We start from the raw sequence: 26,668 nt of genomic DNA, 5'->3' as shown, positions 1-26,668 counted from the left end.
TTACTTGCTAATGGCCAATATGATTCCAGCATAAATTGTATTTTCTACTAATTCTTTCTGCTTGAGAACCTGGTCAATAATCTGCGGTATTATTAAGAGTTTAAATATGTATGTCTGAACAAGAATTTAGTTATTAAATCAATTCTCATTGGATAACTAACATTACATTTGTATATATATTAATAGTTGCCTCTTAACTGATGCTTGGTACTTCTAAAACTTTGACTTCTACTTTTTTTCCTGATATCAAGATTTTAAAGGAGAAATCTGAATTTGTTTTTTTAAAGATTTTATTTATTTATTTGACAGGCAGAGTTACAGACTGTGAGAGAGAGAGACAGAGAGAAAGGTCTTCCCTCCGCTGGTTCATGCCCCAAGTGGCCGCAACAGCCGGAGCTGTGCCAATCTGAAGCCAGAAGCCAGGTACCTCCTCCTGGCCTCCAATGCAGCTGCAGGGGCCCAATCACTTGGCCCATCCTGATTTCCCGGGCCACAGCAGAGAGCTGGACTGGAAGAGGAGCAACCGGAACTAGAAGCGGCGCCCATATGAGATGCTGGCGCCAGAGGCGGAGGATTAACTTAGTGCACCATGGCACAAGCCCCTCAATTAGTTTTTAATACAAAGTACACATTTGCATTTCATTGGTAGGCAGTTACTTTTTTCTGCATGATGTGACTTTCTCCAAATAATTCATATAGAATTAACAAAGAATCAAGTTTTAATTAAAAATATGAATATTTGCTTTCCCTCACAATGTATGGATTATTTCTCATGATATCGATACCAAAATTAGGGACATTCCAGGCATATTAAACATGAAGTAAATGGACTCCTCCATTCATTTCTGTTTTTTTTTAAGACTTATTTTTTTATTTATATGTTAGAGTTAAAGAAAGAAATGGAAGGAGGGAGGGAGAGAGAAGAGAGAGAGAGAGAGAGAGAGAGAATCTTCCATCCACTGCTTAACCCCTCAGATATCTGCAATGAATAGCATTGGGCCAAGCTGAAATCAGGGCCCAGGGTCTTCATCTGGTCTCCCAAGTGGGTATCAGAGGTTGAAACACTCGGGCAGTCTTCCACTGCATTCCCAGATGCATTAGCAAGAAGCTGGATCAGACGTGGAACTACCAGGACAGGAACCAGCACCCATAAGTGATGCTGGCATCACTATACCACAATGTCAGCTCTGGCTTCTATTTTTAAGATATTATTTACCAATTTATTTGAAAGGCAGAATACAGAGAGAGAGAGGGGGCAAGAGAGGTCTTCCATCCACTGGTGCATTCCCAAATGGCTACAACAGCCAGGTGTCTGGGTCAGGTCAAAATCAGTAACCTGGAACTCCATCCTAGTCTCACACCTAGGTGGCAGAAGCCCAAGCACTTGGGCTATCATGGGCTGCCTTCTCAGGGACATTATCAAAAGAGGAGCAGCTGGGACTAGACCTGCCACTAGGATACAGGATACCAGCATTCCAAGTGACACCTAAACACAACACACCATGGGCTCCTCATTTTGAAAATATTTTATGTACATCAAACTCTGAAGCAGAGGTACTAAGGATATTATTTTCACAGTGTAAACCTAGATGCTTTGAAGAAGACAGATATATAAAAGAAATTTTTAAATATAGCATAGTAATGTATAGTAGAGCCAAATTCAAATACTTTCAGAAAATGAGAGGAAAGGACTACTTTGCCAGCAGAAGTTTTATTGATGTATTAAATAGTGGTCACTATCTTTTATTTATGGAAAATGGTTCTCAAATGTTTATAGAGTCTGAGAGAAGTTTTCTGAACATTGCAGTAATTTCAATTTCTACTTTCCTGCACAGGCTTCTCAGTTCTTTGTTCTCACTATGTCTTAGCTTGAAAAATCACGTTTATTCTGAAAGTAAACTTTTCTGGTAGAAGTTTAAAAATTGACAATATTATCTTGATTATAAGACATAGAAAAGACACACTTATAAAATACTAAGTTTTAAAAGGCATCTTATCAACACTAGCTTATTTTTAGAATATTACAACCCAACCAGAAAAGCCAAAGTAAGTTTTATTCAAATTAAAATGCAATGTAATTGTGTGTTTTAAAAAAATGTATTTCTAAGCCTGAATTTTACTCTACTAATGGCATTTACTAAAATCCTTTTCGTGAATCGTAGTTCTTGGAAGATAATTTTTTTAAAGATCTCACCATTTAGAATGGTCCAAGATGAAGATTGGTGCTGAGTACTGCAATTCACATGTAGATATTGTCATGTGTCCATTTGTCTGGAAGACCTGCTACTGGTTGACAGGTTTTCTGTTTACTAATATGGATGATCAAGATCCAAGTGAGTTGATAAATAGAGAAAATCTGGGGGTCCAGAATCTTATGGATCTAATTTAATCTTTTTTTGTAAAGATTTATTTATTATTTACTTGAAAGTCAGAGTTACACAGAGAGAAGAAGAGGCAGAGAGAGAGAGAGAGAGAGAGAGAGAGAGTTCGTCCATCCACTGATTCACTCCCCAGATGTCTGCAAAAGCCGGAGCTGCACAGAACCCGAGCCAGGAGCCAGGAGCCTCTTCCAGGTCTCCCACGCGGGTGCAGGGCCCAAGGACTTGGGCCATCTTCTACTGCTTTCCCAGCCCATAGCAGAGAGCTGGATCAGAAGTGGAGCAGCTGGGACACGAACCGGTGCCCATATGGGAAGCTGGGACTGCAGGCGGCGGCTTTACCTACTATGCCACAGTGCCAGCCCCAGAGCTGACTTAATCTTGCAGTGTGCACTAAGGCTTTCTGCTCTAGAAAACTTAGGTACCTAAATCTAGGAAGATACATTGGCAATAATAGGTAAAAAATAAACAAATAAAAGTAAGCCATTTGTAATATTGTAAAATGTAGATAGAATAATTACAAAAATTACTTTAATTATGCTCAACTATATTATTTTTTAATGTAGCAAATAAACTAGATCTTCAGAAATTAAATGACAACAAACAGCTGTAATTGTAATAGAATATAAAAGTCTTCAAGTGTGGTTTATATGAAAATGAAAACTGGGTAAGTTGCATTCTAGCACAGAATTATCTATATTTTTGATATTATACCTGTAATATTTGTCATTACAGGTTTAGTTGATAATCATTCAAACTTTATCTTTAAAAGAAATATTTGCCATTCATCAATAAATCATTTTCATCTGCAAGTATGTAGCATTGGTATTGCTAACAACTATAGCAATATTTAAATGTTTTATGCTTCTAAAATGCTAAAAATGATTTCTTTAAAAGATAACATATTTCTTAATTTACCCTGATTCACATATATTAATGTGTTTAAATGCTTACTAGTATTTTTCCGAATTTGGTAATTTTTTTAACTTTTGTTATTAACCAATAGCAAAAATACCAAAAATATTTTCTTGTGGTAAAGTGAAAGATGTGATCATGTAATATATACAGGATGTGTGTGTGTGTGTGTGTGTGTTAACATTTACATTTATAATTTCACTCTTGAAATTGATGGCCTAAAAGTAAAATAGAGAGAATTATCTCTAAAGATATAGACAAGTGCTATTTGTTATATTTTTGCTTAGCCTATAGCCTTATAGACAGACTGTTAATCATTTAAAAAATTCTTAAACAAAGAAAATAACTACGCCTATTTTTATGAGATAAGACAAATTCCTTTAAAACATTCAATAATAATTTAATTTGTTTACTACTGTTTTCATTGAATTAAATGTATCCATGTTCAAGTACATTCTTTGAAGCAATAAATCTCAATAATTCATAATATGACCTTATTTGTAAAAGATAGTTCTTATAGAGATTCCCAAATTAAAATGAAATAATTCAGTAGACTTTAATCCAATGACCAGTGCCCTTATGAAAAGGGAGAGTTTGGGAACATGTATACACACACATATTTTACATGTAAAGAGAGTTGGGGAGAAGATAGCTCTCACTAGACAAAACAGAAAGCCCTAAACTGGATCTTTCTCTTACTACCCTAAGAAGAAAACTGCCAATACCTTGATTTCAAAGTTCTGGCTATAACAGCAAATTTCTGTTACTTAAGGCAGCCAAGTTGTGTTACTTTTCAATACAACTCAAACAAATGAATGCAACCTGTGGAATATGTGCATTAAAAAAGAATGCAAAGGTTGTTACTTCTTTGGGACAGTGTAAATACACAATATGATCCTTCATATCTTTTAGAAAGTTTGATTGAGAATGGCAGCACAATACAATTCACTTGCAGTGTCTAAAGTAATAATATATGTATATATACTAAAATCACACAAATAGACCACTTAAGAAAAGAAAATGTCACTCAGGATGATCTTTTTCTAATTTTTTAAATATTTATGTATTTGTCTAATTTGAAAAGTGGATAGATAGAGACTTTCCATCTGCTTGTTCACTTCCTAAATGCCATAAGAGTCAGGGAGGGTACAGGCTCAATGCTAGGCCTATAACTCTATTCAAGTTGTCCATGTAGGTGGCAGGGATCCAAGGACTTGAGTCATCAGCTGCTACATCCAAGGGTGCATATTGACATTGAGAGTGAAGTTGTGACCCAAACCAAGGTACTCTGATGTGGAATGTGAGCATCCCAAGTGGCATCTTAAATTTTACACTAAATGCTTGCCTGGGGGTCATAATTTTCAAAATTTAATTTTGAAGTTAACTATCACTTTTGTTTAGTGAAATCAAATACTTCAAAAGCGAAAATACCTGCCTGCTTTCTATAGATTTTCAAAGTGATCTTTTCAGAGGCATATGGTGTTTTCACCTACTGAGTTTCACAACTCAATAAATAAGGCAGATCTATTTTAGTAGGAAAAATTACTGGAAAGCTGTTAGCTGTTAAGATAACCTTTATTACCATTGTGCATGCTAGAATAAATTAACAAATGCCATTTTAATAGATATCAGTCACCAATAAAATGAAATATATTCAATATTTAATGTTCAGGTCAAAGAAAGTACACACTGATAATTTAGCATTATACCATAGACAGAAAGAGAAATTTTATTTTTAACAAATAGTTTTCTTAAGTTAATACAAAAATGATAGTAGAGTTTAAGAAAAAAGGAAAAATTAGTTGAATATTAAATAGTCTGAGATTATTTTTACCTAAATGTCACATCTATCCTGTTATAATTGATCTCTGTGGGATGACTGTATGAGAGTGAGGATTTTCTTGCACCTGTTTCTTACCTGTGGTATATGACATGGTGTATGACAAATCAAGCAGTTACTTTCTAAATTAAAGAGACAAGCTGCGACCCAGTCCAAATTGGACTCCTATTCAAAAGGTTGGGTATGGTGGAACTAATATTTTGTGTTTCTGCATGAAACATTTTAAGACTCATGCTTGCAATCATTTATTATTTAAACACTGATTCAAACATATTAAACTTATTTATTATACTGTGTTTAATCTACCAGACTTATAAAATTAAATATTCATCCTCTAAATATTAAACTTAACTGATTTAGGAAGAGAAGCAAATCATATCACAGACAAAACATAACAAAAATACAGATGCAAATAAAAACAAATCTTATGTTTCATATTAAAAATTCATATAAAGTATGATGTTAATATCTTAACTTTTCATTGTAAAAGCTATTGTGACTATAATACTTTAAATGTGACTGATCTTAGTTATTCAAAATTTTAAATTGATAAGATTCTGCCTTATGCTGGACGTAATCAACCTTGAAAAATACACATAATCCTGAGATTAAATTCAGAGTAAATTATTTGTGCTGCTTTTGATATTATAAATTTCTGCTTTTAATTTAATTTTCTAATTCTAAACAATATTTTCTGTATATTTTGTAATCCAGGTCCTCCAAAGAACTTTTTAAAAATAACTTTTTAGCAGCATGATTCTAAGAAGATGACAAAGAAATACCAGAAATCTTTCTTCTCACTTAGATAACAATTGTAGAGGCAGAATTAACCTAGTGTGACTATTTTGTACCTCAAGACTGTGAAGAGCTTTTGCTTTCCAAGGTAAAGATTACCAGTAAATTGAAATTAATTTTGCTCAAACTTAGAACCGTAGCTGCTATCCATTCCCTCCCACACATCTGGTGGCACGGAACTAGCATGTGCTCCTGGAGGAGGTTACTTGGTGACAAGGATCTTGTCCTTCAAATAGAGGGTTTGTGTTCTCTTCATTTCTGCTTCTGATCACAGAGATTCAAAGAGGCAGGGAGCAATTTTTGCCCACATACAGCTCTCTTTCTTCCCTTTGGTGAATTCTTTCTCTGTGGCTATAGTGCAGAGGAATTAAAGGGCTAATGTCTTTGCTTCCTTGATATTACTCATTTTCTTTTTTTTAGAGCCAATCATTAAGGATGAAGACTTGCAAAATGAATGACTATACAAGGAATATTAGAAAATAACCATGCATGCATATAGAAATTCAGCATCAGAGAAAACCTAAGGCATTACATTTACACCTTAGGTTCATCTTTGGCATAGAGATAGACTACAACCATCAGAAACTAAAATTAAAAAATAGAAATCCCTAGGGAATGATTATATTTCTGTAGTCACCACATTATTTGATTCAGATTTCCAAAAAATCACAAGACATACAAAGAAATGGAAAAATATGGACCATCTAGAAGAAAAACAAAAGTAAAAATAAAAAAAGAAGCTATCCATGAATAAGACCAATGGCAGACTTAGTACACAAAAGCTTTAAAATAATGATTCTAAAAATGTTCAAAGAATTCAAGGAAAGCAGGAAAAATGTCAAGAAACTAATGTATGAATATGCGTGAATAGTATAGAAATATAAATAAAGGTAGAACCCAAAGGAAGCCATAAAGAATTCTACAGTTCAAAATTACACTAACCATATAACCAAATGGCTAGATGGATTTAGAGGGTTACTTGAGTAGGCTGAAGACAATGTCAGATAAGTTTAAGATAAAAAGATTGAAATGGTTAGTTTGAGGCATGGAGTGAGAATGAAGAAAGGTTAGAGATCTGAGGACTCTGCCAAGAGAACCCACACATGTATTGAGGGAGTGAACAAGAGAGAGGAGCAGAGAATTTTTGAAGAAATAATGGACAGAAATTTCCCAATGAAAGACATGAGTATCAACACAGTCAAAGCACAACACATGTTCTAACATGGCTCTTTGGACCATCTGGGGAGTGAATGAGCAGGTCAATGATTCTCTCTCATTCTAGCTCTGCCTTTAAAATCAATTAATCAATCAAAAATGGCAGAAAAAAGCATAGATTTTTATTGCTTTATTGTGACTAAATGGAAAATATCCTAGATGAGATTAAACTTAACAACTTGGATAAAATCTCTATGATTCACTGTTATTATTAATATTATTAAAAGCTACGACTAGTGAACTCTTTCCTTGCACTCAAAACTGCTATGAGTTTTACAGATATTAATTTATTTAACTTCATAACAATAAATAAATAAATCAATATCAAGACATTTAATCAAGTTGTTTAAAGACAAAGAGATTATCTTGAAAATAACAACAGTTTAGTGACATCACAATAAGATTATCAGCACATTTCTTATTTGAAGATGAGAATACAGTGGACTAAGGTTAACAAGTGCTAAAAGAAAAATTGTCAGTCTAGAATCTTGTATGTATAAAATTATTATTCAATAATGATGGACAAATTACATGTTACATTATTAGATAAATAAAATCTGAGGGAGAGGGCGGCACTGTGGCATAATGGGTAAAGGCACCACCTGCAGTGCCAGCATTTCTTATGGGGACTGATTCCAGTCTCTGCTGCTCCACTTCCAATCCAGCTCTCTGCTGTGGCCTGGGAAAGCAGCAGAAGATGGCCCAAGTCCTTGGGCCCCTGCACCCATGTGGGAGACCTGGAAGAAGCTCCTGGCTCCTGGCTTCAGATTGGCACAACTCGGCCATTGCGGCTATTTGGGGAGTGAACCAGTGGATGGAAGACCATGCTCTCTCTTTCTCTACCTCTGCTTCTCTGTAGCTGGGCCTTTCAAATAAATTAATAAATCTTTAAAAAGAAACTTGAGGGAGTATGTCACCACCAATTGTGTGAAATCCTAAAGGGAACCCTGCAGGTAGAAGTGGAGGGATACTGGAAACTCAATGCCATAAGAATAAATACATCAATAGAGGAAAACATATGAGCAGTCATTAAAGCTAGCTTATTATAATAAAGATTCATACCTTAATTTTCTGTCTACATAAAGAGACTAATGCACTAAAATTTATTAACTGTTTTTTGGATACAAAATATACAAAATGTAATTCTGTTACATAAAAACTTGAAAAGGGTCTGTAGAATTGTAAATGAGGAGAGCTTTAGTGCAGTAATAAAAGTAAGTTGGTATAAACTCACATTAGATTTTTTATAACTTTAAAATGTTAATTGAAATTTTCATAGTAACAACAAAGAAAGAGAAAATACATAGAAGGAAATGAGAAAGGAATTTGAGTGTTTTTCTGCAAAAATAAATCAACTAGAAACAAAAGAGAGATTAAGAAAAGCTATAGGTTGGGGCAGACATTGCAATATAACAGGTTAAGCTGCTACTTGTGAGTTCAAGTTCCAGTTACCCTGCTTTTGATCCAGATTTCTGCTGATGTGTCCTCAGAGGCAGTGAATGATGGATGAGTCAAGTGCCTGATCCCCTGCAACTCACACAGGAGACCCTGATGGAGTTCCTGCTTCTGGGTTTCAGCCTGGCCCAGTTCTGGCTATTGCAGGCATTTGAAGAATGAACCAGTGGATGAACAATATCTCTCTCTCCCTCCCTCCCTCTCTCTCTCTCCCCTTCTCTCTCTCTCTACTCTTTGTGTTTATGTGTTTGACTCTACCTTTAAAATACATGTCTTCTTAAGTAGCTATGGGAGAATTTTCCATTATAGATTATATTTTCAGCCACAAATTGAGTCTTGATAGATTTTGAAAGTTAATTTCAAATCCTGACTCTACCATTGTCTTCTATCCTTCCATGGATAACATTTTTTAATGTCTAAACATTTGTTTTCCATATGTAAAATGGAGAGAAAAGTCCTATTTATTTATAGAGTGGTTATGTAAAACTCATAGAAGTCTTGAGTGCAGGAAAAGAGCACACAACTCTTAGCTTCTAATAATGTAAGTAATAACAGTAAATCATAGAGATTGTAGCCAAGTACTAGGTTGAAATTTATCCAGAATATTTTCCATTTAGTCACAATAAAACAATAAAAATCTACACTTTTTTCTGCCTTGTTATTTTTTAGATTGATTAACTGATTTGAAAAGCAGAACAATGGAGACAGAATGAGAGAGAGAGAGAGAGAAAAGATGTGTGCCATCCTCTGTTTCACTCCTCAAATGGCTGCAATGGCAGGAGCTGTGCCAATCTGAAGTCAGGAACCAGGAGCTTCTTCTGGTCCTCCCATGTAGCAGAGAGCTGGATCAGAAATGGAACACCAGGACTCAATCCAGCACCCACATGAGATGCTGGCAGCACTGACAGTGGCTTCACCCTAGGCTACACAGTAGCATCAGACCCTGAATTGCTTATTTTAAAAATAAACCTCTTAAAAATAAACCTCTTTTGCTACACTAAAAAGACGGAGGAAGAAATGGCCAAATAGTAGCATGTAAGTCTATAATTCCAATAAATGAACTGCATCCCCATTCTAAATGGGTTTCCCTGCATGATTCTTGATTCCTTGGACCGATATATAATCCAAAGTAAGAAATATCTAAAGAGAAATTTATCTAGGAAGTTGTATACATTGCTCTTTGCACTAAGAAGCTATTTTTTCTTTAATTTTAGTTCTTAATCTCATCAAAGCAATACATGCATATGATCATCAACTCAAAATATTCACCAAGACATCATTTATTAATTGGATTATTGTCTCCTTGTAACAATATTTTCACAAAGTTATGGCTTAAAACAAGGCGCATTAATTATCGCATGCTTTCTGTGGATCAGGAGTCAGGTTGCAGCTTACCTGGATGTTCTGCATCGGCGTCTTACAAGGCTGCTGTGAAATTTTGTATCAGGTTCTAGTCTCCTCTGAGGACTTCACCAAGGAATGACCCTCTTCTGACCTCATTTATTATTGACCACATTTACTTTCTCATTGACTTTTGGACTAATGGCCACGTCTTACTAGCCCTGCTGGGATGCTCTCATCCTCTTGTCTCTAGGCTTTCCCATCATTATCGTTCCCTTCGCAAAGGAGAGTGCATGCCTCCCATGTAGACAGATTTAATATAAAATAAATTAACATTCTATCAACTTTGCTTTATTGGTTGTAAGCATGCCTCAAGTCCTGCCCACACTCAGGGGAGATTACTCAAAGCCGTGAATACAAGGAGATGTACACCCCTGTAGTATTTCCCCACATGTAGTTTAAAATCAGCCTCCAAAGCCCCATGTCTGTGAACCAACAACTTCCTGTTCTTTTATCTGTTCCTGATATTTTTTAAAAAGTTTACTTCTGGCCGGCGCCGCGGCTCAGTAGGTTAATCCTCCACTTGTGGCTCCGGCACCCCGGGTTCTAGTCCCGGTAGGGGAGCCGGAGTCAGTCTTGGTTGCTCCTCTTCCAGTCCAGCTCTCTGCTGTGGCCCGGGAGTGCAGCGGAGGATGGCCCAAGTGCTTGGGCCCTGCACCCCATGGGAGACAAGGAGGAGGTGCCTGGCTCCTGGCTTCAGATCGGCACAGCGCACCAGCCGCAACGCGCGGCTGAGGTGGCCACTTGGGGGGTGAACCAACGGAAAAAGAAGACCTGTCTGTCTCCTCTCTCTGTTCTAACTATGCTTGTCAAAAAAATTTTACTTCCATATATTTAAGGAATAGGCCCATAAGACTTAATTCTTTTTTTTTTTTTTTTTTTGACAGGCAGAGTGGACAGTGAGAGAGAGACAGAGAGAAAGGTCTTCCTTTGCTGTTGGTTCAATCCCCAGTGGCCGCTGCGGCCAGCACTCTGCGGCCGGCGCACCGCGCTGATCCAAAGCCAGGAGCCAGGTGCTTCTCCTGGTCTCCCATGGGGTGCAGGGCCCAAGCACTTGGGCCATCCTCCACTGCACTCCCTGGCCACAGCAGAGAGCTGGACTGGAAGAGGGGCAACCGGGATAGAATCTGACGCCCCGACTGGGACTAGAACCCAGTGTGCTGGCGCTGCAAGGCGGAGGATTAGCTTAGTGGGCCGCGGCGCCAGCCAAGACTTAATTCTTAAAACTATCAATTTTAGAAAAAATTTAATCTCCTGCTACAAAATATAAGCTTTTATCCATGTGATATATTGTTCTGCAATACCAACCCTTTACACATATCCACATGCACACTCACCTTCAGAAACACCTATGTAGTATGTGAATACAGAATCCATAGATTTAAATAGCTACTTTATTGTTCTGTTTATTATTTTGCATTATATTTTATTTTGTTGTTTTGTATAGAATATTATTTACTGTTTACAAAAAGAATTCATAAATATCTTTCTAGCTCTGCTTCATAGCATCCAATTATCTATCCTGTTTGGAGCAACTGATTTTCCCGGAAATTAATAATTGACTTTTTTTCATTTTGTTAGTCTCTCATGTACTTAATAAAAATTCAATCACAAGTACTCTCTTCATGCAGTTATCTAAATCTCCTTTTAATATATTGAAATATAGGGCTGGCGCTGTGGCTCACTAGGCTAATCCTCCACCTGTGGTGCTGGCACACCGGGTTCTAGTCCCGGTCGGGGCGCTGGATTCTGTCCCGGTTGCCCCTATTCCAGTCCAGCTCTTTGCTGTGGCCTGGGAGTGCAGTGGAGGATGGCCCAAGTGCTTGGGCCCTGCACCCCTTGGGAGACCAGGAGAAGCACCTGGCTCCTGGCTCCTGCTTTCGGAGAAGCGCAGTGCGCCGGCCGCAGCACTCCAGCTGCAGTGGCCATTGTGGGGTGAACCAACAGCAAAGGAAGACCTTTCTCTCTGTCTCACTCTCTCACTGTCCACTCTGCCTGACAGAAAAATAAATATTGAAATATAAAAGGTATTTCTCAATGTCAGGTTCTTGGAGTCACTTAGTATCATGTAAAATGGTTTTCAGAGGACTATAACTTATTTTTGTTTTACAATTGCCATCCAAGAGTTTTAACTTTTGTTCCAGAGAAGTTTTTGAAATCTCTCTTATAGTCCGGGTCCTATAACCTCCTGTTTATACTTTAATTTTGTTAGAGCTTTATTGAGAGAGGATTCATTCAAGTAAAACTTGTAAGAGCCCACATGTAAGATGGTATCTTCATTCTATCCTAACTAAATGGTAATATGGCTGAATACAGAATTCTAGGTTAACAATCACCTTCTAATTTTTTCAAGATTGCTCCATTATTTCATTGATTTTATTGCTACTTTTGACAAGGTAAACAACTTTTTGGTCCTTAGTCATTTCTTTTTTTTTTTTTTTTTTTTTTTTTACAGGCAGAGTTAGACAGTGAGAGAGAGAGACAAAGGTCTTCCTTTTCTGTTGGTTCACCCTCCAAAAGGCCGCTACAGCCGGCACGCTGCAGCGATCTGAAGCCAGGAGCCAGGTGCTTCCTCCTGGTCTCCCATGCAGGTGCAGGGCCCCAAGCACTTGGGCCATCCTCCACTACCTTCTTGGGCAACAGCTGGACTGGAAGAGGAGCAACCGGGACTAGAACCTGGTGCCCATATGGGATGCCAGCGCCGCAGACAGAGGGTTAACCAAGTGAGCCACGACGCCTGCCTGGGATTGTTCAATTTTAATAACTGTTCTTTGTACGTCACTGAATGGTTTCAAACTGGAAATCCACACTTCACAATTCCATGAGATATACTGCAGTATTTATTTGATGAATTTCATTTTTCTGTTTTTTTTTTTTTTTTTTTTTTTTTTTTTTTTTTTGTGATTTCTAGTACTTAATGCTATGCTCCAGGCCCAAATTCCAATGTTTAAAATATTTTCCTCTAATTTTCCACATGTATCAATGAGTGATTCGAGGGATATTTTCTAAAGTTTAATTTTTAATTCTGTAGTTATTCTAAATTTTGTTAATAAGATTTTAAAGACTGAAATTGCTTTAGTAGTTTATGTTTATTTCCTTCTTTTTTGACAGGCAGAGTTAGTGAGAGAGAGAGAGAGACAGAGAAAAATTCAATTTCTCTACACTTCTCTGTTTTACTATAGGAACTCCTATAATATCTCTAGGAAATGGTATCTTCTAATGTCTCTCTAGGAAAGAAAATTTTTGTTTTTCCACCTATAGAGAATAAATTTCTAGTATTTCTAGTCTTTTTGTGAATGTTTATGTATGTATTTTGGGGAAAGTGCATTTGTCTCACTCTCCAGAGAAGGACAAGGATTCTTTAGGAAGTCTTCCTTCCGTTGGATCACCCCCCCTCCCAAATGGCTGCTACGGCCGGTGCACTGTGGCGATCTGAAGCCAGGAGCCAGGTGCTTCCTCCTGGTCTCCTATGCAAGTGCAGGGCCCAAGCACTAGGGCCATCCTCCACTGCCTTCCCAGGCCACAGCAGAGAGATGGCCTGGAAAAGGAGCAACCAGGACAGAATCTGGCATCCCAACTGGGACTAGAACCTGGTGTGCCTGCGCAGCAGGTGGAGGATTAGCCTAGTGAGCCGCGGCGCCGGCCTATTTCCTTTTTTCATGTATATACTTTATATCAGTTCTAAGTTATTAATGATACTGGGGCTGGTATTGTGGCTCAGTAGGTTAACCCTCCACCTGCATCCCATATGGGTGTTAGTTCTAGTCCCAACTGCTCCACTACCTATCTAGCTCTCTGCTGTGGCCCAGGGAAAGCAGTAGAGATGACCCAAATGCTTGAGCCCCTGCACCTGCTTGGGAGATGTGGAGGAAGCTCCTGGCTCCTGGCTTCTGATCAGCCTAGCTTAGGCCAATGAAGACATTTGGGGAGTCTCTCCCTCTTGCTGTCTATAACTGTCACTCTCAAGTAAATAAATAAAATCTTTTAAAAAATGATTCCAAGGATAAATATTCCCATTCTCCTTGTGTAATTTTATTCCCCAACTAGGTGTCATTTTCCAGTAATGTTTTGGTTATGATCTTTTCCACTTAGAGGTTTTCTTCAGTCTTTGGCTATTTTTAAATATCTTCTCACATTAAGGAGGGTAACACTAGAAGCTGAATGGAAACTACATGATGAGGATTGTTTTATTGCCTATGAGTTTCACTGTGGGATGAACTTATTGGAAATTTTCTGATGGGAACCACTGATGACATTATCTTTGCATCTTCATCCTTTAATTGATCCAAATCCCTAGATACAGATTTTCTAGACTCTTCCCAAACAGTATTAGTCAACTGACTCAGGCCAAAAGCAGAAAGAACCAAGGAGGTCTCAGTATTTAAGAAATTCAATTTCTCTACACTTCTCTGTTTTACTATAGGAACTCCTATAATATCTCTAGGAAAGGGTATCTTCTAATGTATCTCTAGGAAAGAAAATTTTTGTTTTTCTACCTATAGAGAATAAATTTCTAGTCTCTCTAGTCTTTTTGTGAATGTTTATCCATGTATTTTGGGGAAAGTGCATTTGTCTCACTCTCCAGAGAAGGACAAGGATTCTTTAGGAAGTGCAAGGATGATTCTGACAGTGTTATTAAAAAAAACAATACTGTAATCAATACACAACTATTCTTAAGTGTTGAAACTTAACTGAAAAGTGATCGCTGTTAATTTAAGAGTGGGAATAAGAGAGGGAAGAGATGTGCAATTCGGGACATGCTCAAGCTGACTTACCTCAAACGGTAGAGTTAGAAACATACCAGGGGATTCCAATTCAATCCCATCAAGGTGGCATATACCAATGCCATCTCACTAGTCCCAGTGATCAATTTCTGTTCACAATTGATCATAATGATAGGATTAAGAACCAAAGGGATCATATAAACAAGAATAGTGTCTGCAAATACTAGCTGATGGAATAAAAAAGGGAGAGAACTATCCAACATGGGAAGTGAGATACACAACAGACCCATAGAATGGCAGATGTCCTAAACAGCACTCTGGCCTCAGAATCAGCCCTTAAGGCATGCGGATCTGGCTGAAAAGCCCATAAGACTATTTCAGGCATAGAAAGCCAAGACACTCTGGGAAAAAAAAAAAATGACCTAAATGAAAGATCTCTGCTAGTGAGATCCAAGTGGAAAGAACGGGTCATCAAAGAAGGAGGTACCTTTCTCTGAAAGGAGGAGAGAACTTCCACTTTGACCATGGCCTTGTCTAAATGTGATCAGAGTCGGTGAACTCAGGGGGCTTCCATAGTCTTGGCAGCTCATGACAAGAGCCTAGGGTGATTACTGATGCCATAAACAAGAGTGTCAATTTGTTAAGTCAACAACAGGAGTCACTGTGCACTTACTCCTCATGTAGGATCTTTGTCCTTAATGCGCTGTACATTGAGATTTAATGCTATAACTAGTACTCAAACAGTATTTTTCACTTTATGTTTCTGTGTGGGTGCAAATTGTTGAAATCTTTACTTAATATATGCTAAACTGATCTTCTGTATATAAAGAGAATTGAAAATGAATCTTGATGTGAATGGAAGGGGAGAGGGAGTGGGAAAGGGGAGGGTTGCGGGTGGGAGGGACGTTATGGGGGGGAAGCCATTGTAATCCATAAACTGTATTTTTGAAATTTATATTCATTAAATAAAAGTTAAAAAAACAAACAAACAAAAAAAAAACTTTCTACTAATTCCCCTATGTTGATGGTTCATTTTGATGTGGGATTCAGGTTTCTTTTGCTGTTTTTCCCATGATTGGAATAGTATGCAGCTTTTTCTGGTCTTCTGACTCAGAGATGCATGTTTTGTTGTCATCCTTTATGATTTCCGAACTGTGCTTCACTCCCTTCCCTCCATTTCAACTGATTATTTTGTGTAGAAATTAAAATGCTGTATTATCCTTATAGTGGAAAGTCAGGACTGTAATAAAAGGTGTCTATTTAACTTTTTTTAATTACATGACATTAATTTAAGAGAGAGTGAGGGAGAGATCTTCCGTTTGCTGGTTCACTTCCCAAAGGCTTGCAAGATCTGGGGCTGGATCAGTCCAAAGCCAGGACCCTGGAAATCAATCATGGTTTCCCACATGGGTGGTAGGAACCTAAGTACTTGAACCATCATCATTTGATACCTCTTATAGTTCTCATTGTCGGGAAACAGTAATTGGAGGCAGAGGCAGGAATTGAACCCAGGCACTCTGATGTGGGATGCAGGGGACCCAAACAACATCTTAAATATTGTTTCAAATGCTCACCCTTAAATGGTATACATTTACTCTGCTACCTTTCATCTGAATTTAGAGGAATGTTTTTATTCAGTAAAGAGACTTTTTTTTTCAGCAAATTAATTGGAAAAAATGATGTGATAAACAACAGTAGATAATCATGAAAATAATTTGCATAGGGGCCAGTGCATGGCTCACTTGGCTAATCCTCCGCCTTAGGCACCGACATCCCATATGGGCACCGGATTCCAGTCCTGGCTGCTTCTCTTCTAGTCCAGCTCTCTGCTGTGGCCCGGGAAGGCAGTGGAGGATGGGCCAAGTGCTTTGGCCCTGCACTCGCATGGGAGACCAGGAAGAGGTACTTGGCTCCTTGCTTCGGATTGGTGTACTTCCGGCCATAGCGGCCATTTGGGAGGTGAACCAACAGAAAAGGAAGACTTTTCTCTCTGTCTCTCTCTCTCTCTAACTCTATCTGTCAAATTAAAAAAAAAAAAGAAAATAATTTGCACAATGATAGCTATAATAGTGTCTTGCGGCTACTGTAAGAAATCACCACTAATCAAGGGGCTGAAAACAACAAAAACAGCTTCCCTCCCTGTGCTGGAGGTCAGGATTCCAATATCAAGGTCTTGGGATAGATGAATCGGAGACGCTCTGGGAAAGCACCTGTTCCACCCCCCTCTCTGAAACTCTGGTGGCTATGAGCTAGCCATGGCATTTCTTTGCTTGCTGCCATACCACTGCAATGTCTTTCTCCATTTTTTTTTTTTTTTTGACAAGCAGATGGACAGTGAGAGAGAGAGAGAGAGAAAGGTCTTCCTTTGCCATTGGTTCACCCTCCAATGGCCGCCGTGGCCGGCGCACTGCGGCCGGTGCACTATGCTGATCCAAAGGCAGGAGCCAGGTGCTTCTCCTGGTCTCCCATGTGGGTGCAGGGCCCAAGTACTTGGGCCATCCTCCACTGCACTCCCTGGCCACAGCAGAGAGCTGGCCTGGAAGAGGGGCAACCAGGACAGAATCCGGTGCCCCGACCAGGACTAGAACCCGGTGTGCCGGTGCCGCAAGGCGGAGGATTAGCCCAGTGAGCCGCGGCGCCAGCCTCTTTCTCCATTTTTAAAGCAGCTTCTCTTTTCCTCTGTGCTTTATCTGTTCTATCGGCCCCCAGTCAATTTTTTCCAAATAAAGTGACGTTCACAGAATCCAAGTATTTGTATTTGGAGATAAACACCCCCATTTAATAATCTAAACATTTGATTCAATAGATTATGATAGCACTATTTGTTAAAAATGAATTAGGTGGGTTTTTTTTTCTTCAAATTTAAGCATCTTTCCAAATGAAGAACATAAAGTTGGGCACTTTTTAAAAAAATATGTTTAGTATGTCATTTGATATGCACATATAATGTACAATTTGTCTAGTGCTTTCAAATTTTGATTTTATACTAACAAATATAAAAAGAATAGATGAACAAACTAAGCTACAAAACTGAATTTCCTACTCAATAATGCATGACAAAATAAGAGTGTTACTAGACCAAGCATCTCAGGACAGATGATATTCATTGTGTGTGCAGTGTGGCAACACATAATACGAGGTATGAACTGACATAGTGCTGTACTTATCAGAAATGGTTCACAGAGCACATACTGCTAAGACTTGACATATCTAAAATAAGTAAAAATGCATTCCTTCAAAAATGCAAAAACAAGCTCAAGTACTATGTGATCTGTTGATTCAATAACTTAAATTCCTCTAATGCTATTAGAAAATAATTGGGCTTGATCAGTGACTGTGTAACTTTGCTTCTTTTTAGAAATATGAAATAATCTGCAGTGAAATGTTAAGTAAAACTTGAGACTGTTGATACCTAGACAGGCTCATGAAGAAAGAACAATAAAAATGGATATGATTTTTAGTAACCTAAATGAAATATTGTTAGTCTGTGTTTTAAACTGAGTTCTCATAGATCTTTTACTTATTTTGGCATTACCAAATTTTAATATTATGTAAGTAAGACATAAACTTGAGTGTATATGTGACAAATTTGAAGTGCTAATATTTATGGCAGCTAAGATTTGCTGATTCAAAAACCAATTACAATTCTAATTAAATTTATTACAATATTATTCCAGGAGCAAAATCTATTTTCTTATAATACTGACATATTGATGTCTGACTGTTGGCTTAATTACAGCTAAGCTATTAATAGAACATCAACTCTGCATTGTCTTTCTCGATAACTTGACTTATCTCGATTTCTATAGTTTGTCAGTTCAATTGGTTAAAGTCTGCTACCAGTGAATAAGATTGCTGAATGGATAATCTAATTCATCCATTAAAAAGAAACTCATTGTGCAATTAACATAGGTCTTTCCCTTTTATAATGACCAAGCCAGCTTGGTTAGGGATTTATCCAAAAGCCATTAAGAGAAAACTAATAAATGATAACTTAAATAAATCAAAGGTTATTTTTCATTTACATTCAAAAGTTAATATTTAGGCAGTGTAGAGACTGCCTACTGACATCTTTCTTCTTTGTGGCACTTTTTTTTAAAGACTTATTTATTTGTTTGAAAGTCAGAGTTACACAGAGAGAGAAGGAAAGGCAGAGAGAGAAAGAGGTCTTCCATCCAATGGTTCACTCCCCAATTGGCTGCAATGGCTGGAGCTGCACCGTTTCAAAGCCAGGAGCCAGGAGCTTCCTCTGGGTCTTCCATGCAGGTGCAGGGGCCCAAGGACTTGAGCCATCTTCCACTGCTTTCCCAGGCCACAGCAGAGAGCAGGATCGGAAGTGGAGCAGCCAGGTCTTTAACGATGCCCTATGGGATGCCGGCACTGTAGGTGGCGGCTTTACCCACTACCCCACTGAGCCAGGTTCTATATCTGTTCTTAGAGGTTTCGCTTATTTGGTTGTGTTTTAGAAACACAGTGGTGCAGGATCAAGCAGAAACAGTCCATGAAACCCCCTGGTGTGTTTTCCTATATAGTGTCTTTCCTAGAAGTGCTACACTCTATTAGCTAAAGACATACCACACCTTGCCACACAGCTAGCCCTTGAGCAAGGAAGTCTGTGTGTAGTAGGGCGAATAGTGGCTCTCTGTAGACATATGTCTTAATCTCAAGAATTGTAATTTATTACCTAATCTGACAAAAGATTCTTTGCAGATGGAATTGTTAAAGATCTTGAGATAAGGAGATTAACTTGGACTACTGGGATAAATACAAATCAATCACAAACCCTTACAAGTCAAGAATGCTACCCTTGTGGGTCAGAGATCTGCCCACGAAAAGCAAGTACAAGTTACATAACATAAGAAGGAATCAACTTGCAATAGTTTTGAAGACAGAGAAAGGTGATCATGAGGCAAGGAATGTGATAGGTATATAGAAGCTGGAATGGTTAAAGAAAGTTCCCTTAGAGCCTGAAGAAAGGAATTCAGGGTGCTGGTTTTTTTGAGATTAGGCCGTTGAGAGCTGCACAATATTCCGACCTGCACTGTTGTAAAATAATGTATGCTGACTTTAAGCCACTAAATTCGTGGTAGTTTGCTATAACACAGAAAACAAGATACACTGAGAAATATTTTTTTAAACATTTATTTGTGCAAAAGGAAGAGTGAAAGAAGGGTGGAGAGAGAAAGAGAATCTCCCATCCTCTGAGTCACTTATCAAAGGGTTGCAGAAGCCAGGGCTAGGCCAGGCAGAAGCCAAGAGCCAGGAAATTCATGCAGGTCTCCCCATGGGTAAAAGAGCCCAAGGTACTTTGACAACCATGTGCCTTTCCAGGCACAATTGGCAAGGAGTTTGATTGGAAGTGGAGAAACCAAGACAAACTAGCACTCTACTATGAGATGCTGGCATTACAAGTTGTGGTATAACCCAAGGACCACAAAAGTGGCTACATGAATTTTGTTTTTAAATGGGAAGAATCAGTGTTCTTAAGTATTTAGGCAAAGGAGACATAGAGAATGAGTATTAGGTAGCAATATTCTATTTGTATCAATCTCCCCTCAACCTATTTTTCTCCACCTGCCTCCACTGAAAACTAAGTAATTAGAATAAACTATTATCCCAGTCAATTTGGAATCCAATTAATCTAATAGTTTAAAAGTTCAACTCTAGATAATATAAGAAGTATTATTAAACATTCTAAGAATGACTTCTTAGTATGCATTTCTTTTTTTTTTTTTTTTTTTTTTTTTCAAGTCAAGCAAGCAAGAACTCGGTTTATTGCACGTGTAGCAAAGCCTTTTAAAACACAAGACCGCAGGATTACTGGGGCAGGGCATAAGGACCAACCAATTACTTAAAAGGTTATTTTATGGGGTGACTTTTTACAGGACCAGCCATATATCTGTACACTCATCATCAGTTGTCACCTACCCTGATGCTGCGTGGCCAATCAGCTTTGGTGGTAAACGACTTTGGGCACCGCCCACCTTAATTCCTTTGGGCGCCATCTTTGAATTGTCACGTGTGCCTAATTTCCCTGCAGGCGCCATCTTTGTTACAAGATGGCAGCAGGCGATCCAAGGGAAACAAAAAGGGAGAATACCCATAGAGGGGTGGCCACATGCGCAGAATTGGAGGTGCAGTGGTCTGAGGCAGTGCTGGGCCTTTGGGGGTTGCTGCCACACCTGAAGACTCCACCTTAGTTTTAACTGCCTCTGGGGATTGATGAGCCTCCCTCAGGCCAGCACAGGCCATCCGATGATCAGCATTCATTGCTTCCCAAACAAGCATCTTAACAAACTGATCCCAAAGGTCCCCAGCCAGCAACGTACAATGGAGACTGTGTTGGACCCTGGATATAAAATTTGGCAATGACTCTCCCGGTTTTTGTCACACCCCTGTGATGGGAGATTCAGTGGGCTCCTCATCCAGCTCGTACCAAGCATTAAGTCTTGCCTGCTCGCTTGTTCATGGAACGGATTAGGTAGCGGGGCTTGCTGGATCCCGGTAGAGAATCCCTCCCCCGTCCCAGCCTGCATAGCGTATGTAATAGGAATAGCCGGCCGGGCTGCTCGGTTAGCTTCAGCCGTCACCTGGCACTCCTCCTTAAAGAAGGCACACCGCTTTATGAACTGGTAACTCACCAGGACTTCCTTGGCCATGTCCAACCAGCCCTCGGAGACACATGGGTGATAAGCTATGTCTTGCAGCAGGGTTTGGGCCCAGGGGGAGTTTGGCCTGTCTTCTGCCCTGCCTTGGGAAGCTCCTTTAAAGTCCTTCACTTCCCAGGGATACCACTGGAGATGTCTGTTGCCGTCGGAAGCTAAATTAACAGGGTAGGCCTGAGGCGGCAGGTTCCCAGGCTCAGAGTTCACTTCCCTACGCTGCTTTATGTCCATCGGATAAGCTTCTGCAAAAGTCATCTCATTTCTCCTCTCCTCTACCGGGCAATCGTAAGGGCTCAGATCAAGCAGCTCCCTCCACGGCTCTACAGAGGGGAGGCGGCCTCTGCCCCCAGGAGGTATGGGGGATGGGCTAGGTGGGATGATTTTCACTTTCGTTTTTACCTCAACTGTTCCTGCCTCCAAGGGGTCTCTGCATTCCTGATCAAATTTAGCCCATTCTCTCTCCCCACCATCTTCCTCTGCGTCTTTAGGCTCTCCCAAGTCCTGCGCTTCCTCTTTCTCCCTCTCGCCCTTGGAAAGTGGGGGTATAGCGTCTGGGTGGAAGGATGCTTTAAGGGCGATATCAAAGTGTCTCTCCTTCTCAAGGGTGAGTTTTTCCACCCATGACCAAGTGTTCCAAAAAAAGAGATTTGCCATCTGAATCCAAAGGGCCAAGGTTATGACAGCTTCCCAGACACTTTCTAACATACAGCATAAGGCCTTTAAGGCTGGGTCCTTTTGGGAAGAAACTGCATCACCCATACTGAAGGTTTCACTTACCCTGAGAGACCGCTTAGCTTCGGCCAAAAAGTTACTGGTCGTGCCCCACGTTGGGCGCCAGATGTAGGGTCTTAGTCCACCCGAACGAGGATGGACTGGGTCCGAAGAAAGGTAAGTGCACTGCTCACCTGTTCCCCAGCCTCCTGATCCCGGAGACAATCAGACACAGTGGGGAGCCAAGTCTAGCAAGCAAGAACTCCAGTATGCATTTCCTAATGCTCTGAAGTGAAATTCTTCATTACAATTCCTAAGAGACAAATGTTGTTTCAGATTCTTACAGCTGACACTCTCTTCCCTGGGACCTTATATGTCTCACCTCTAGCATTTTTGAGGTCTCAGCTTAAATAATTCCTTTTCCAAGAAACTTCCCTTGAACCATCCTGCATGCTATAATCATTACCTCTGTTTCCATTTCTCTCTCTACTGTACCACTAAATATATTTCCCATTACTGAGGTTAACTTGTTGATTGAGCATTTTACTTGAATATTTTCCTATCATCTCTATAAGAATATGATTTTATCCAGCTATATTTATTATTTATCTTGTACACTCCTGAGCATCAAATATTAGAAGACTGTCTGATACCTATCATGGATTCAGTAAGATTTCTTTGAAGTAGTAAGAGCCCAGAGTGCTTTGGCCTCAATGAATGAATGAATTTTTATCAGTTAAGGAACATTAAACAATATACTTGAAGAAGCTATATTAGAAACTGAAAAGTATATAAGGACTATTACAGAAATGTAAGCTAAAATTATCATGAGTTTTAAGCAACATTGACAATGCTGTAGTTCGCATTGCATCTAAAAGTTGACAAGAACATATTGGGTTGTCCATTCTAGGAAAAGCAAAATTATATGAAAAAGAAAGCATCTTGCATTAGACTAAAGGAATAATCCTTTAGTGTTAGGGCTTATTTGGATCATATGGGGTTTTTAAAAATGAATATTCCTGATTCCTAAACTTAGGGGTTTTAGGAAATCAGACTCCACTGAAAACCTGAACATGAAAAAAGTAATAAGGAAGTAAAAATGCAATAGATTTACTAAATATTTTGTGGTTTATTCTTAAATAGAAGGAGAATTAAATGTGTAAATATTTCAAGTGAGCATTATTGAAAAACGAAGTAAGGAAGTTATTGATCATTAAGCAAAGAGGACAGAGTTCAGACACATTTCTTAAGTAAAATCAATGGAACTGATGACCAGTTTGGATGGAGAGAAGGGTACAGTTTTGAAGTTGCTGTCATTTTCCTCTGAGAACAGTCATTATTGTTACCTGTGTGGCAAAGGAGACTCAGACATGCACCGGAAGAGAAAAGCCCAGTCATCTCAGAATCCCAACTGATTCCAAACCTTGGCTAACCAATGTGTTAAACGAAGAGTAGATCATAGCAATACCAGAAGCACTGCCCAACAGAGCTAAGACCTAATCGCAGAATCACAAACAAATAAAATGTTTCTTGAGTCAACCACTTAATTTGGGGGTATTTTTAAAATCCATCACCATGCCAAAATCCAAGGGTAAAGAAAATAAGAAAATAAGAGCATGTTACAAAAACAGAGGAAAAGCCAGAGACAGATTTTGGATACACCAACATGTAGAGAAGAACTAATGCCATTTTAGGAATAAAATGGTCCATGGTGGGATCCAGAAAAGAAAAATTTTAATGTAGAATGATATGTGTACCCAAACTTTAAGATCTAAGCAAACAAAAACGGATTCACCATAATGTGGAACAGTCAATAGTTGAGTCACGGAAACCCAGATGAAAATTTTTGTGTTGAGTATGGAGTAGTGAATTCTTAGGTATTATTAAGTGTTAGAGAGAAATCAACTATAATTTTGGTTTTAAGTCTACTAATTTTGCAATAAAGAGATCATCAGTGCCTTCCATAGTAGTAATTTCATTCAAGTGTTATGGTTGAGAAGAAAATATAAAGAAATAGAAATAAACTATGTGTGTGTGTTTGTGTAGGTAGATGTGGGTTGCATAGGGACTTGGTCATATTTTAGTCTGACACTAAATAAATAGAGAAAAAAAAATAAGTAGATTGGATTTCCAGGAAAAGGGAGGATCAAATGATAACTGATTAATTGTGGTCACATAGTTATTGAAATTTTCCCTTCCCTTCTTGGAGGTGAAAATGAGGAAGCACACATTTCTTACCGAGAGAGAAAGGAAAGATTTTAGAAGTGATGATATACACTACTTTAAGAGAAATGTAAATATATATATATATATATATATATAGGTTGCTGATAAATATAAAAAGATATACTCTATGCTTTTTTAAACTAGAGAGAAAAACCAGGCTTTGATTTTTTTTTACTCATTTCAGTCCTATAAACACAGAGCAAACTAATTTTGTGTAGTTTTTAATGATGAGAGGAAAACCATATGATTTATAAAATCATTTGATACCATTGATCCAAAACATTTAGATCCATTTTGATCCAAAACAGGATACTTAATTCTTTCGTATTACTTTATACATAAATATTTATTCATAAATATATATAAAGTAGGGATGGAGGGCTTATCAAGGCTGCTCTTTGGGGCACCAATAGGGAGATCCTGGGGTGAGGGTGGTACCCCCTTCCTGGGCAGCAACAGCTCCTCTGCCCTGCTGCACCTTAACTACTTGACTGTGGAACATGACATTTTAAATATGATGGACTCAGTTTTAATAAAAGTTTAATATGAAAACAATATATATATATATATAATAGTTGAGTAATTTTACAGTTTTGTGGCCAGGATGATATTTTTGTGAGTCATGTTAACATCAGTCATTATTCAACTTTTATTTCCTCTTAAATAGAAGGAAAGCTTTTGGTAATTGTTGTTCAAGCATTCAGACAGATCCGAATAGAATATTTTGGAGGTCTACACATAAAAATAGTAAACAGCCACATGTTTAAATTTAAAAAAAAACTGGATCAAATAAAATAAGAGATGGCAGAATATTCAAGTAAATTCACATTAATATTTCCATAAATTTTAGAAGAAAAAATGAGGAAATAAAATATCATATAATGTCTACTATTTTGTTCTGAACAATATATGTGTTAAGTACAAATCTCTCATTTTCTTACTCAGACCAGTGAATGTACTCTATATTGAAAAAAAGGTGTTAAACCATACAGTTAAAAAGCCAAAATTATATATTTTTATCTCAATCATACTAATTTACATTTATTAATCAGAAGAAAAAATTCAAAATAATGTCATGCTTTAAATTTTCATTCAATAAAAGAGCATAATTATGGTACTAACATTGTGGCACAGCAGTTTAAGTTACTGCTTGGGACACCAACATCCCATATCAGTGATGGTTTTAATTCTAGTTTCTTACTAATGCTCCTGGGAAAGTAGTAGATGATGGCCCCATACCTGAGTACCTGCCACCTGTGTGGGAGCTAAGAACAGTGCTCCTAACTCTTGGCTTTAGTGTTTGCACAGCCCTGGCTGTTGCAATCATTTGGAGAGTGAACCAGTGGATGGAACATTTCTCAATCTCTCTCTCTCACCAAGTACTGGAACAACAGCTAAGACATGTGGGATAACTTAATTCACAGATTTACATACCTTGTACTTGATGATTTCACTTCCAAATCTATAATCTTGAGAAATATTTACACATATGCATAGAGACATGTCTATGAATGTTTACCATAGAATCATTTGTAAAATGCTTAGAAAGCAGTAATTTAAACATTAACCAATAGAAAAATGAAAAAATAAATTATTAGAGCCAGCCATAATAAGTGAATAAGTAAAACATCACTTCACAAAAAAACATAGACTTCAAGACTAGCCTGAAGCCGGCTCTGTGGTGTAGTAGCTAAGCCTCCACCTGTGGTGCCTGCATCCCATATAGGCGCTGGTTCAAGTCCTGGCTGCTCCGCTTCTGATCCAGCTCTCTGCTTATAGCCTGAGAAAGCAGTCAAATATTGCTCTAGTACTTGAGCCACTGCACCCATGCCGGGGTGGTCAGGAAAAAAAATCCTGGCTCCTAACTTCAGACCAGCTCAACTCCGACCACTGTGGTTAAATGGAGAGTGAACCAGTGGATAGAAGACCATTCTTTCTGTCTCCCCCTCTGTCTGTAACTCTGCCTCTCAAGTAATAACTTTTTTAAAAAGAAAAAAAAAAAGACTAGCCTGAATCTGACTAGAAAAATTGCACAAAGATATTTAAAGAATAATATTGTTATACAAAGTTCATACATTAAAAGTGATGCAATATATGTGCCTACACCAGTAAAAAAATTAAAAACATACCTAGAAATGACAAACACAAAGTTAGTGAGATTAGAAACAGTTGGCATATATAGAAAAATGCACAAGAAAGAACATGAAAGTAGAGATAAAAGTGTAAAATAAATAAATTTTGACCCTGATTGGCGACAACTAACTGAGCACCAAAAGGGAAATCTGCTGAAGTGAAATGGACACTATGAGAAACAGTGACCTGATCAGCTCTTGTCCTGACTGT

This window comes from Oryctolagus cuniculus, chromosome 7 (assembly GCF_051225735.1).
Source record: "Oryctolagus cuniculus isolate XC-2025 breed Fujian yellow rabbit chromosome 7, ASM5122573v1, whole genome shotgun sequence".
Lineage (NCBI taxonomy): Eukaryota > Metazoa > Chordata > Mammalia > Lagomorpha > Leporidae > Oryctolagus > Oryctolagus cuniculus.
Note: the sequence above shows the minus strand (reverse complement) of the source record.